Raw genomic sequence first — 12,241 nt, forward strand, 5'->3', positions numbered from 1 at the left:
CGTTGTTCGGGGTCTATTTAGTTACCGTGCTGGGCGCAGGGAACAGTATTTACCGACGTACAAATCCTGGGCAGAGGCTTGTTTCATAATAGTATTGATGCTATCGGACACCAGCGCTGTGGAATATATTCAGTGACAGGGAACCACACTACTTAGGCGTACCATCCGGACGTCGTGGTAGAGGCCATTGGCGATCAACCCGGAGAAGTGGCACTTTTAGGCTGTGTAATCACAAATTCTCCCTATTTCAGATCTGGTGTGTGCGGCTGGTTTTTGCTATGTCTGGCAGGGGCTGTGACTAATGATGAATACCTTGCAGTGAAGCTGCTTGGCGTATGAGGGAATTGGGGCGGCTGGTGCTTAAGGGTCGCAGAGCAGAATACGGTTGTTGCCCCACTGTAGGCCAGGTTGCATGGCACTTGATATCGATTCGGAAGAGGGCGATGGCCACTGGATTTCTTTTTCTCCCACCGGCACGTATTCTATGGAAGCAATTGAATTCGACAGACAGCAGGCGCTCACCAAGCCTTGGCAGAAAAGTTAAACCAGGAGACCGATGATGCTGTCAAGCAAGTGGTTGAAAGTTGGGCGCCTTCTAGCAGAGTCCAATTGCATTTTTTTCAATTTTTAGGAGTGCTGGTGAGGAAGTGGTGGTAGCAGATATGACTACACTAACGAATTCTATTGACGGATGCTTGATGGAGGGAGTCTGGGAAGATTCTTAACGGCCTCCACTTTGAGGGAACAGGGGTGGGTGCCCCACAGTGAGCTTTGATAAATAACATTTTAGAGCTCAGACCAAAAAGGTCCAGTTATTGCTTCAGCTATTATTTTGTAAATTTTATTGTGGTGACTGAGAAAGAGTCCTTCAGGCTCTCCAGTTAACACTGGGAATTCTTTTTAGGCACAACTATCTTAACAAGTCCAGCACCAGGCACTCTGGGGTACTCTGCAGAGTAAAAAACGGCGCGCGCGCGCGCGCGTGTGTGTGTGCAGCCTCCACATCAGTGTTTTAGTAAGGCCCTACTTGGTTTTATAAACTAAGTCATGCTCAAGGTAATATGATGTCACTGCATGGAGAAGATAAGGTGTCTTCCACATAGGCAGGGCACAGTAGGGGAAGTTATGCCGAGGATGATTGTCAATTAGCACCGCTAAAAAGGTTGCCCCTGAGTTTACGGAGGCCTGAAGTTGGGATTAAGAGAAGTGTATGTTCTCAAAGGGCATTGTTCTTGCTGTCTCTAAAGGCGACTTCTGTGTGCGCAAAAACAACAATAAAAGATCCATTATTAAAACAAACTATAGACTTGAAAGTAACCCTTCATGGGTAAGTCTGCCCTGTGGAAGCTTGAAGCGAGGTTCACCATATTTGGAAGAGGGGTTGTGGTCGGCCTCGGTGAAGGTTCAGGCGTCGTTAGTCACTTTAAGGTTCACCTAATCAAAGTTAGGTTCATTCTTGGCGAGGATGATTGAATACTGCAAAGGCGGTATTACACATGGGCGAGATTTCAGGAAAAAGTGGCTTGGTGGGCACTTAGTGTTTCTACAGCGTAATTCTTAAGATGACCATCGGGCATCTAAACTTGGTTGTGGCAAACCAAAGGTCCCGTTGGATCTATGGAAGGCACCCGTGTTTGGGCGGCTGACCAAGCTGCTGGCGGAGATCTGGTAAGGTGCATAAAATTTTGAGAAAACTCTTGATTGAAAAGGCATAAGGGTCGTCCGCTCTCACAGGGGCGGTGGTTGATATAGCCGAGGGGGCTCGCCTGGAATATGGTCACGTTAAGGAGCCTGCGGTTAGCGCCGTGGTGACTGAAGAAGTCTGTCCCCAGGAGGGTACCTTGACGTCGGCGATGATCAGTCGACGGTTGGCTTTTTGAATGGGTATGGTGCAGGTGCCATAGGAAGATTTTACTTCTGTTGTCAGCGCGAGGAACTGGTGGCGGGATGCAGGATCTGTGATATAAAATCACGGTCCTGGGGTGCGGAGGGCGTGAACGCTTGTATGAGCATGAGTGGAGTGTCACTGTCCTGACGGGCGGCGGCCCTTCCATGTATTTTTTGTCCAACGGCACCCAGGGATGTAGTCTAGTGTCTTCGTTCCGGATCTTTCGTGGCAATAACAGAAATACGAAGGGTGAGTGTTGACAGCGGGGGGAGGGGGGTTCCAGCTGGAGCAGCCTTGATCAGTGGTTGTGTGGTGGAGGGCGACGGCGTTCGTATTGAAGCTGCCCTCCTCCGTCGTAGAGCGGAGGGAGAAGATGATTCAGGAGGCCTTATCCGCGTTGATGAGTTAGTCGGCCATTTTTTAAATACCAGGACGTCCATAGTGATAGTGTCTGCGTCGTATGACAATGGAGGAAAGCGCTTCAACCACAACTCGTGCAGATCTCCTTGCCGTAGTGCGTCAGTTGTGGAGTCGTGACCTGACCAAGAGCTTGTATAACGATCCAGGCAGTATGAGTGAGCTTTGAGATCCTCATAATTGACGTCGTGCTTTTTTATCCAACCATGCCCAAAATGCGGGGGGGATTATCCTCCGAGATGGCCTCTAGCACATAATAAGTTTTGGTGCAGCTGTTGGTGACTTTCCTGAGGCGGAACTGGAAAATTTACGGCGACGGCGTCAACGGTGTGGATTTCGTTGGGTATCTTGAGAGACGTGGTCACTAGTTGTAAGAAGCGAAGAACGCGCAAGTTAAATAGTTTATGGACTGGATACTACCAACGAAGAGAAATAAGAGGTAAATATAGTAGTGGGAGGACAGACGGCGCCTAGATTATTGTTTTATTATATTGTCATGTCCACTCGAAAACTCAGGGAGGCATGTCAAGTCAGAAGGTGGTGTGACTTGAATCTTGATCTTGAAGTTTCTTAAAGCCTAGAGGCTGATGAAGTTAAAGAGGGTGGAGGAAGGGATCATTTCTTAGTCTTGATGGTGATTGTTGTTGAGGTTGAAGGGATAGGGAATGTTTGTTAATAGTCAAATTCTTTATATATATATATATATATATATATATATATATATATATATATATATATATATATATATTATTTATATATATATATGTGAATATATATATATATATATATGAATATATATATATATATATATATATATATATAATATATATATGTTATATATATATATGAATATATATATATATATAATATATATATATATATATATATATATATATATGCATATATATATATATATGAATATATATATATATATAATATATATATATATATATATATATATATATATAATATTATATATATATATATATATATATATATTATATATAAAATATATATATATATATATATAATATATATATATATATATGTATATATATATATATATATATATTTTATATATATATATATATATATATATATATATATATATATATATATATATATATATATATGCATATATTTTCTTTTGGAGTGTGAAAAGGGGAATAGGAAGCAGAACAAAGCTCCAGGTCAACCTTTCAGGAGCAGTCAGGATACCAGAACACCAAATAATGATTATCTTGAATAATGGAAGCATGGAAAATGCAAGAAGTGAACGGAGCCAGAGAGATAGTGGAAATTATGTATGCGAACAAGGGATAGTAGGAAAGTTCAGAAAAGCTTGGGAAAGGATTAAGATTATAAGACCAAGGAAAGAAGTGTGAGAAATGCTTGAAATGCGTGCTTGACGTTGAAGTGGAGCCCTGTCGGTTAGCTTGAAGTTTTGATTAAAACTGTTAAAAAAACTTGTAAGGTTGCAGGTCCTCTTTCTTGAATTCTAGGTTGTTGGTCTGTTGAAAATTGCTCTTCTGCTTAGTTTGCTGTTCTTATTTCTTATCTTGCTGGTCTTGTCTTATCTCCTCTTGACTATTTCAACGGTCACCTATGCCTGATTCCATAAAGATTACCTCAACTTCATCAATTTCGTTGATCCTAGAGAGGATTTTGGCCCATCAGGCATGTATGGCTTCTGGGGTTCAGGTGATTGTAGAGCTCCTCATCATTGTCTTGAATTCTTCCCCAGGTAAGTCTTGTTGCTTGCTTGTGGAACCTATTGTTGACCACCCCGACCTGCCTTCTAGAAACCGTGCATTTAGGCACTGGTCGGCATTCCATGATAGGCCGCACAAAGGGTTTAAGAGTATAGAGCTTGATTTCAGGATTACTTTGTAGGGTCTTGGTTAATCCATTCAAATCTTCTTAGCTAACATCAAACTTTTTTCTAGGAACTATAAATATCTAAAGTTATTTCTGTCCCTTTTTCGAATGAATATGCAATATTTTTTATAGATAAAAATATTTCCAGTCTGTGTTTATGAAACACGCGAAGTTTTATGAAAAGGCATCCAATATCAGAGGAAAATCCTGACGATTGAGAAATGCAAATGCCATTTTTTTTAAAGAAAGACAAGTTTCAAACCCAAGGCACTAGAAAAGATTCATTTTGTAGACCTAATGTTTCTCCATGGAGTCTCTCAATCTATATTTGTAATAGGAGGCTTTTTTGCTTTATTCATTAAGTATTTTACCTGATTCCTGATGGACCTGTATGCCTCTCCATGTGTTAAGGCTTTTCTTAGAAGTTTTCTTTGTAAATTGGCCGTTTCTCCTTGAGCTTTAACGGGGAAATATGGTCTGGAAATGTTGCAAAACCATTAATGAAACTAGAAGCCTTCAATTGAAGTAACACTACCAATGTAGATTGAGATGGCCAGCATTTTAAAAGTCGACAACTACACATTGAGGCCACTGGAACTACTTGAGCTGAAGGCATTTCTGGACATACTTCTGATGACCAGTGTACAGAAAGGAAATCATGTCCTTACTCCTGCCATGTGGTCACGTTTGAAAAATGTTTCATTGTAACATGATTGAAAGGCGATCCTAGTTATTGTTACGGCATATTCGGTGTGTCGATAAGACAACAAGAAGCAGCCAGGTTAAAGGAGGACAGATTGGCTTCAATTCACAGCTTGTGGGAAATATTTGTCATTGCAGGGATAATTACTTACCTGGCCCGAGCAACTTCTAGTCTTCCATAGATGCTGCTCTTTCAATATACACAGGCAATATCTGGCAAGCCTACAAAGTAAGTATTGCGAAACCTTCAAGTTTGCTACATATTCTGTAATGATATTTTTATGAGGAAATTTACTTCCGTTATATTTTGTTTTGTTTTTAAAGATATACTTACCTATTATTTAATGCGGTTGCCTTGATTATATATTTACCTGTTATGTCTTACATTTATGTATTGTACTTGCCTCCTCTTTCCTATGCTTATGTGATGTACTAACCACCTCTTTCCGGGCAGTAACTGTGGATTAGTTCACCTTCATATCCCAAGCATTGACAATTGTTATAATCTGGACTAGAGCTGGAGGTGGGCACGATCAATCAGAAAGCTTACATAACCTCCCAGCTGTTATCTTACAAGATGGAAGTATACGACACAATCATAAACATACATAGACACTAGGGTGTTTCAGTAAATGGAACTTCTTCAAAATCATGGTGCAAGTTCATCGCACATCGTTTTAAAGTAATTGAGTCGCTCACATTACGTATTGGATTCCAGTTCGCTGATAGATTTGGTCAATATGTTGCCACCTACTCCATTAAAGAAGGGTGACTATTTGCAAGATTTAGATTGAAAAGACCTAATAATTAGAGTGCGAAATATGCATCCAAAAATAACTTGCCGTACAATAATTTCGCTATTACAGAATTTACAACTGTAACAACATCATCATTAAAGATTACAAAATGATGTGCAAAATTTCAAAGAAAATTAACTCAAATGAAGGATATAATAGCTTGACCAAAGCTCACAAGGCAAGAGAGAAATTCTCTAAGAATGAGGCAATAAACAACCGATAGGAGTTCTCACTGATTACATCAAGTGGTATGATTCTAATATAAACAAGTGGATCCATTGGAGATGTAGAATATGTGTAAGATTAATATGTGTAAGGGATTAGGAAAGCGTATACGAACCGCAAAATATTATGACACTGAAGACATTTATGAAATTTCGTTTGAGTATTCAGATCTAAGCTGTGATGGAGTGGCATATGACAACGAGGAAGAAAAAAATCATTGAAGAAATTCTGAACCCAGTAAAACTCCGAGTGAGGTATATGAATTCGGTGTGTGTGTGTGTGTGTGTGTGTGTGTGTGTGTGTGTGTGTGTGTGTGTGTGTGTGTGTGTGTGTGTGTGTGTGTGTGTGTGTGTGTGGTTAATACCTAGGGCTTTATAACTGGTTTGGAGAAGGGGTGCAAACGATTCTCTATATAAAAATTAACAGTACCATACACGGGGCACATGTAGAATACTTCCCAGAATACAGGATGAAGCAGATTTCGCCAGGATTACGACCGGATTACAGAGCTTCGCTCAACTACATGTTTTCCTTCACGCGTTTAGCGGCATCTGCTCATATTGCCAGGGTATCACTCTCTCTTCTCGTACCGCAACCAGCAAGCACATCGACGCCAACTAATTAGCCAATTATCGGTCGCGATGTATATAACCCGTCGTTTGCCATTCATCTTACATATTGTATTTTACGCATGTTCAGCAGCACACACACACACACACACACACGCACGCACGCGCACACACACACACACACACACACACACACACACACACACACACACACAAACACAAATACACACACACACATACACATACAGACACGCACGCACACGCATACACACACACAAACACACACACAGACACACACACACACACACACACACACACACATTTATATATATATATATATATATATATATATATATATATATATATATACGTACATATATGTAATAAACACACACACACACACACACACACACACACACACACACACACACACACACATATATATATATATATATATATATATATATATATATATATATATACATACATACATACATACATATATATATATATATATATATATATATATATATATATATATATATATATATATCGAAATAAAACACCAGAGCAGTAAATACAACTAATTCTATATATGAATGAATATGGCTAAATAGAGAATCACTAGTATTACCCATTACAATGTATACATAAACTATTACTGTGTAAAGTAATAGTATCCTAATGGGTAAGTCCACTTCCAAGCAGCACAGTTTTATTACAAAGAATAGTCTCTGGTTTCAGTGTAGGGTGTATGAATATTATCAGCTAACGACGAGCCTAATACGTTTACCTCATCCATTTCTTTCCACACTTTTCACTAATACATTTAATAATGACTATCATATTTTCTTCACATATGAAAATACAAATATTCAAACAAATATGAGATGTATTAAGGCATCTAATTTAGATCTAAACAATTTAAGCAGAAAACCGACTCGGTAAACAATAACATTGTACACGTGCTCGAGGCAAGGAGAAAAATATGTTCTTATAACAATTTCTTTACTAAAGTAAGTATCTGTAGATAAAGTTTTTTCTTGCCTTTTTCTAGCTTAGTGATTAGTTTACTATTCATGAACAAAGATTTTATTTGTTAGTGTTTTTTGCAAGGGACCAAAAGACACTTCTGACGATGTTCAAGTTATCGCCAAATAAAGAATACTATATAAGAAAGATCATAGTGATGTATTTAAATGTGAAAAGCTATAGCTAGTTCACTGATACCAAATAATCAATTGCCTGTGATGTATACAATCAATTTGATAGTAATTCTGCTGAGGGAATACTTGTTACAGTGACTTTATTAACCATGATACTCGGGGAGAGTGCATGAAAAAAATCGAGAAACTTATGGTATCTTTTTCCTTATGTCGGATAAACAATATGTAGAATTTATAAATGGCATTTATGACACTCTCCATTGAGGATGTTGTCATCGGAATTTAAAATATACAAGTTATGTGATAAACATATGTACTTACAGTAGCAACTCTGAGGTGCAGTTTGGAACATGTTGCACACATATCTGTATTTGCTATGTTGGCTGTACCACCAAAAAGGAACCAGTCCAAACATTGTCTCGCCAGAATGTGTGAGGATGATTTTTTTTAAACCTTTTCATCATTGTTATGTAGGACATTGATGAAATCACAAGTGCTGTGTGCATGGTATATCAGATAAGTGAGTTAACCCATTAGCAGCGGATGGCATGATTTGCTGCAAAGGCAGAGTCGATCATAGACGCGGATGGCATCGTGCCAGACATGTAAAATAGCCATCCTACTGCACAGACCAATGGGTTAATGGTAATAAAAACATTTTACATTTTTTTTAAAGATTAGGCAGAAATTAACCCCAGTTTTGATGATTTGTGTCTTCATGTCCTGCCCTGAAACACTGATTTTTCATTTGACCATAAGCCTGTTTGGTAGGGGGGTGGCTTCTATCTTGGAAACTAAAGGTTTAGGATGAAAATGAACATCAGATGATTTTAGTCACATCTAATACCATTAGAAATTATGATTAGCCTGTGAAAATGATATTGGATTAAACACAAAAACACAAAAAATGAAGAAAATTGCTAATAAAAATATGAAATTTTGAGAAATGGCAATTATTCAAACAAACTGTGCATTCCCAATACAAATGAATCTGTCACTAATAAACTGCTTGTAATGTCTATTGGCCAACTATATTGATGGTATGGGAAATAACTTAAGTACCCTTGTGATCACGCTATCCTCAGTGCCTGCTGATGCTCTTGAAACGACCAACAATCCTCCATCACATATACTTCTGGCAGTATATCACCAATTAAGGAAATAATCCAAACTGTCTTTCAGATTATACATAGTGGAGGCAAGAAGGTTGCAGTCATTGCCTGATATCAAGGCACTCCAATTTCTGATTCATGAATCCTTGACAGTGCTCTCAGATGTGAATTTCTGTTTATGTGATAGTGTAATTTGTAATAGTTGATATATTTTTTTATGTTTATCTCACAATTTTCCTCTTATATTTTATGCCCTCTTCAGATACCAGAGCCAATATCTTTGCAGGCTTTGATTTCAACAGACTAAAACTACTCCAGCTGGATAGTAGACACAATTGGTAGTACAGTGGTATTAGATGTATTAGTAATTGCAATGCAAGGCTGTTTTGAGGGACATCACCTTTATTGAACTTATGTGCAAGAGTTCTCTAATTCTGAGAATTGTCATGCCTCTACTTTCCCAAAATATATTATACTTGTAACTTTTTCATATTTCTAATAGCCTTTAACTAATTTTTACCCGATAGTTTGCTGGGTTTACTTCATGCTATCTTAAACTTTAGGCCCAGTATAAGCAATCTGTTGGTACCTATTTCATTTTATTATAAGTGTAGACCTTGTTGCAATAACTAGCAGTACATGTTGATGCTAATCCTACATTTAACCCCTAGAAATATTACATATAAGAAACTTATTTCATTAAGTTGGTTTTGTGAATTAATTAGAAGTTTTAAAAATGTATAAAAAGATTCAGTTCCAGTAGTTCCTCCAACCACCTTGGATAATGAAATGTAAACATAAAGGTTTAACTAATCCAGTTCAATTTTTGATAGATCATTATGTGACAATTGAAATTGATTAGTGTCAAAGCAGTTGAATTAAAATTAGTTTCATGATGACAAAGGTGTACTGCAGATGTGAGGAGAGCAACATTTATTTTTTCCTGAATCTAATATAGTGTTTATGAAATTACTGAATATTGCCATTCAAAGTGCATTATTTGGGAAAGTCTGCAATGTATTCCTGCTGCTATTCATGAACTTCCAATCAGCAGAGAATCTTGATCCAGGCAACCCACAACCTGACTTGCTTGAATTAAAATATGAAGGTAAAACTTAATACCCAAACTAAGTTTTAAAAGTCTATTTATCTTTGGTCCCCAGCTGTGAAGAACGGGGACATGGGATGCCTCAGATCTGGGTGAACCCACTAGGAAGAGAGTCAGGTTAGGTTAGGGTGTACAGTATCGAAAATACAGCCCACAAAGTCAAGAAGAGAGTAGCCCTAACACAAAAGCTTGCTGGAACATCCTGGGGAGCAACACAGGATGTATTAAGAACCATAGCACTTGCGCTCTGCTACAGTGCAGCAGAATACAGTGCACCAGTATGGGTAAGAAGTAGCCACACACACAAAATAGATACAAAACTGAACAACAGCATGCGACTAATAACTGGCACGACAAAATCAACCCCAACACCTTGGCTATCAGTTATGAGCAATATTGCCCCACCCCACCTCCCTCCGCAGAGAAGAGGCAACACAAAAACAACATATGCACATGCAAAACACAGAATCTTCTACACCACTCAAACAGGTTGTAGAAAGTGCCCCACAAACAGCCCGACTAAAATCCAGAAACAAAACAAGAAACAGAACCTTTGACATCAAGGAAGCCTGGAGCAACGAGTGGAGACAAGTCCTCCCTCGAAAAGGGGATTTAATAAATGACCCCACCGAACCACTGCCTGGCTTCCACCACCTCACCAGAAGGCAGTGGACACAGGCAAATAGGTTGCTGACAGGGCACGGCAGAACTACAGTCAACCAACTCCGATGGGGTTATCAGGAATCCCCAATTTGTCCTGCCTGTAATGAAGCCCCTCATGACACTGATCATCTGGTGTTGCACTGCCCAATAACAGCAATCCCAGGGGGCTATAACACCATATATACAGCTGGTGCAACCTACACAAACTGGAGCATGGACTAAAGATGACTGGATGAAGATAATTTGGAGCACTGAAACCACATTCAGAGTCATTACAGAGCATCAGGAGAAAATAAGGAAGCCTGTTGGTGCTAGCCGAGGCAACTCTTCACAAATGTAGGAGGGCGATCTGAATTAGAGTTACTTCAAGCAACTAACCACTTCTATGCCTAAATGGGTACAGATGGAAACCAAAGCAAAAGGAGGAGTCACAAAATACTAATAAAATGTAGCCAGTTCTGGTATTGCTGATGTGGATAGTGGTGATTGGTACAATTTTTTTGTGTATACTGTACTATTACATAATTATACAACCAACTACAGATCAGTTGATTGCCCCCCAAAACCACAGTACTCCATCTTTTCCCCAATATTATGTTTAGTTAGAGGATAGGGGTAGAGTAAACAAGTGCTTAGTAAGAGGAATCATTGCTGATGAAAGATATAGCATCTTTTAGGTGCCCATTCCAAAATTGCTTAATGAAAAATACTTTGAAACATAAATTAATATAAGTTCACATGATAGAATATCTCAAGTTCAATAGTTATTTCACCAACATATAACAAGGCCTCAAAGTAAATTCATGGGGATATATTGTTACATAAATTTGATGAACAGCTGATTCCAAAGGTTGTGATATTATAAAAGAGTGCTTAGAAATGGTTTATAAAACTCTTTCATAGTCAGCCTTGTATTATCTTTAATTTTAATTTCATTAAAACACATTATATTGGTTCTTGCTGTAGCCTATCTGTATTAAATGTACAAATGCTTAAAATGTGTAGATGTTATGCATGACAGCAGGATCAGGATCCACAAGTGTCATCAATGACATCTATTAAAAATGTTCCACTTGTTACTGAAGGGCATCTGGGAGAGTAAAAACTAGGAAATCAAAATGTAAATGCTAATTTTTTAGACATTGTGACATTGAAGATATGTAGCCAGGAAAGTGTGCAAGTGTTAGTAGGAAATACCTTTGAAATTTATACTTTTCTTTTGTGATGGATTGGTTGAAATTTGATGCTAGTAGGCTCATAAGGAGAAGAGTATTTGGATCCCATTTTTTCTAAGTGGCAATAATTTTCAGTTGAATAATTGACAATATGCTGCACTTGGTGTAATAATAATTTACCAAAATATTGGCATGATTCTGCATGTCATGAGAGCTAAAGAAAGTATGGAGCATATGAATCTTACCAAATCCTATTTACTGTTGTTTCTAAGAATCATGGATTACATGAGATACCCATTAGTAATACTTAGTTATTATCTGTCTTCCTCAACCATCTCTCTCTTGTAGGCCTTTCTTCTTTCAGGTTTATGTGAAGGCATAATCTTCAATTTTAGCTTATTTAATCCATTGCAGACAGTCATAGATTTGCTTGCCCAGTCTGCAGGATGGGTTTTATTTCAGAGCGAGGCAGTTTCATCCAACATACCTTGACTTTTCCTGCTCTCTTTCAGTCACTCTTTGTAGACTTAGAGCCATTTTT

The 12,241-nt window shown here is 38.2% G+C and overlaps 1 pseudogene across 1 annotated transcript in view; it reads left to right on the forward strand.

The window, feature by feature from the left end:
* Positions 1 to 7,403: 7,403 nt before the first annotated feature.
* LOC147466396 (uncharacterized) overlaps positions 7,404 to 12,241 on the forward strand; it is a 17,135-nt pseudogene continuing 12,297 nt past the window's right edge. Inside the window, exon 1 of the transcript XR_015190899.1 lies at positions 7,404 to 7,492. The product of XR_015190899.1 is annotated as an uncharacterized LOC147466396 (transcript). The remainder of the gene's footprint in view (positions 7,493 to 12,241) is intronic.

Source organism: Penaeus japonicus, unplaced genomic scaffold (genome assembly GCF_977035675.1).
Source record: "Penaeus japonicus unplaced genomic scaffold, GWHDUDI00000001_assembly GWHDUDI00001319, whole genome shotgun sequence".
Lineage (NCBI taxonomy): Eukaryota > Metazoa > Arthropoda > Malacostraca > Decapoda > Penaeidae > Penaeus > Penaeus japonicus.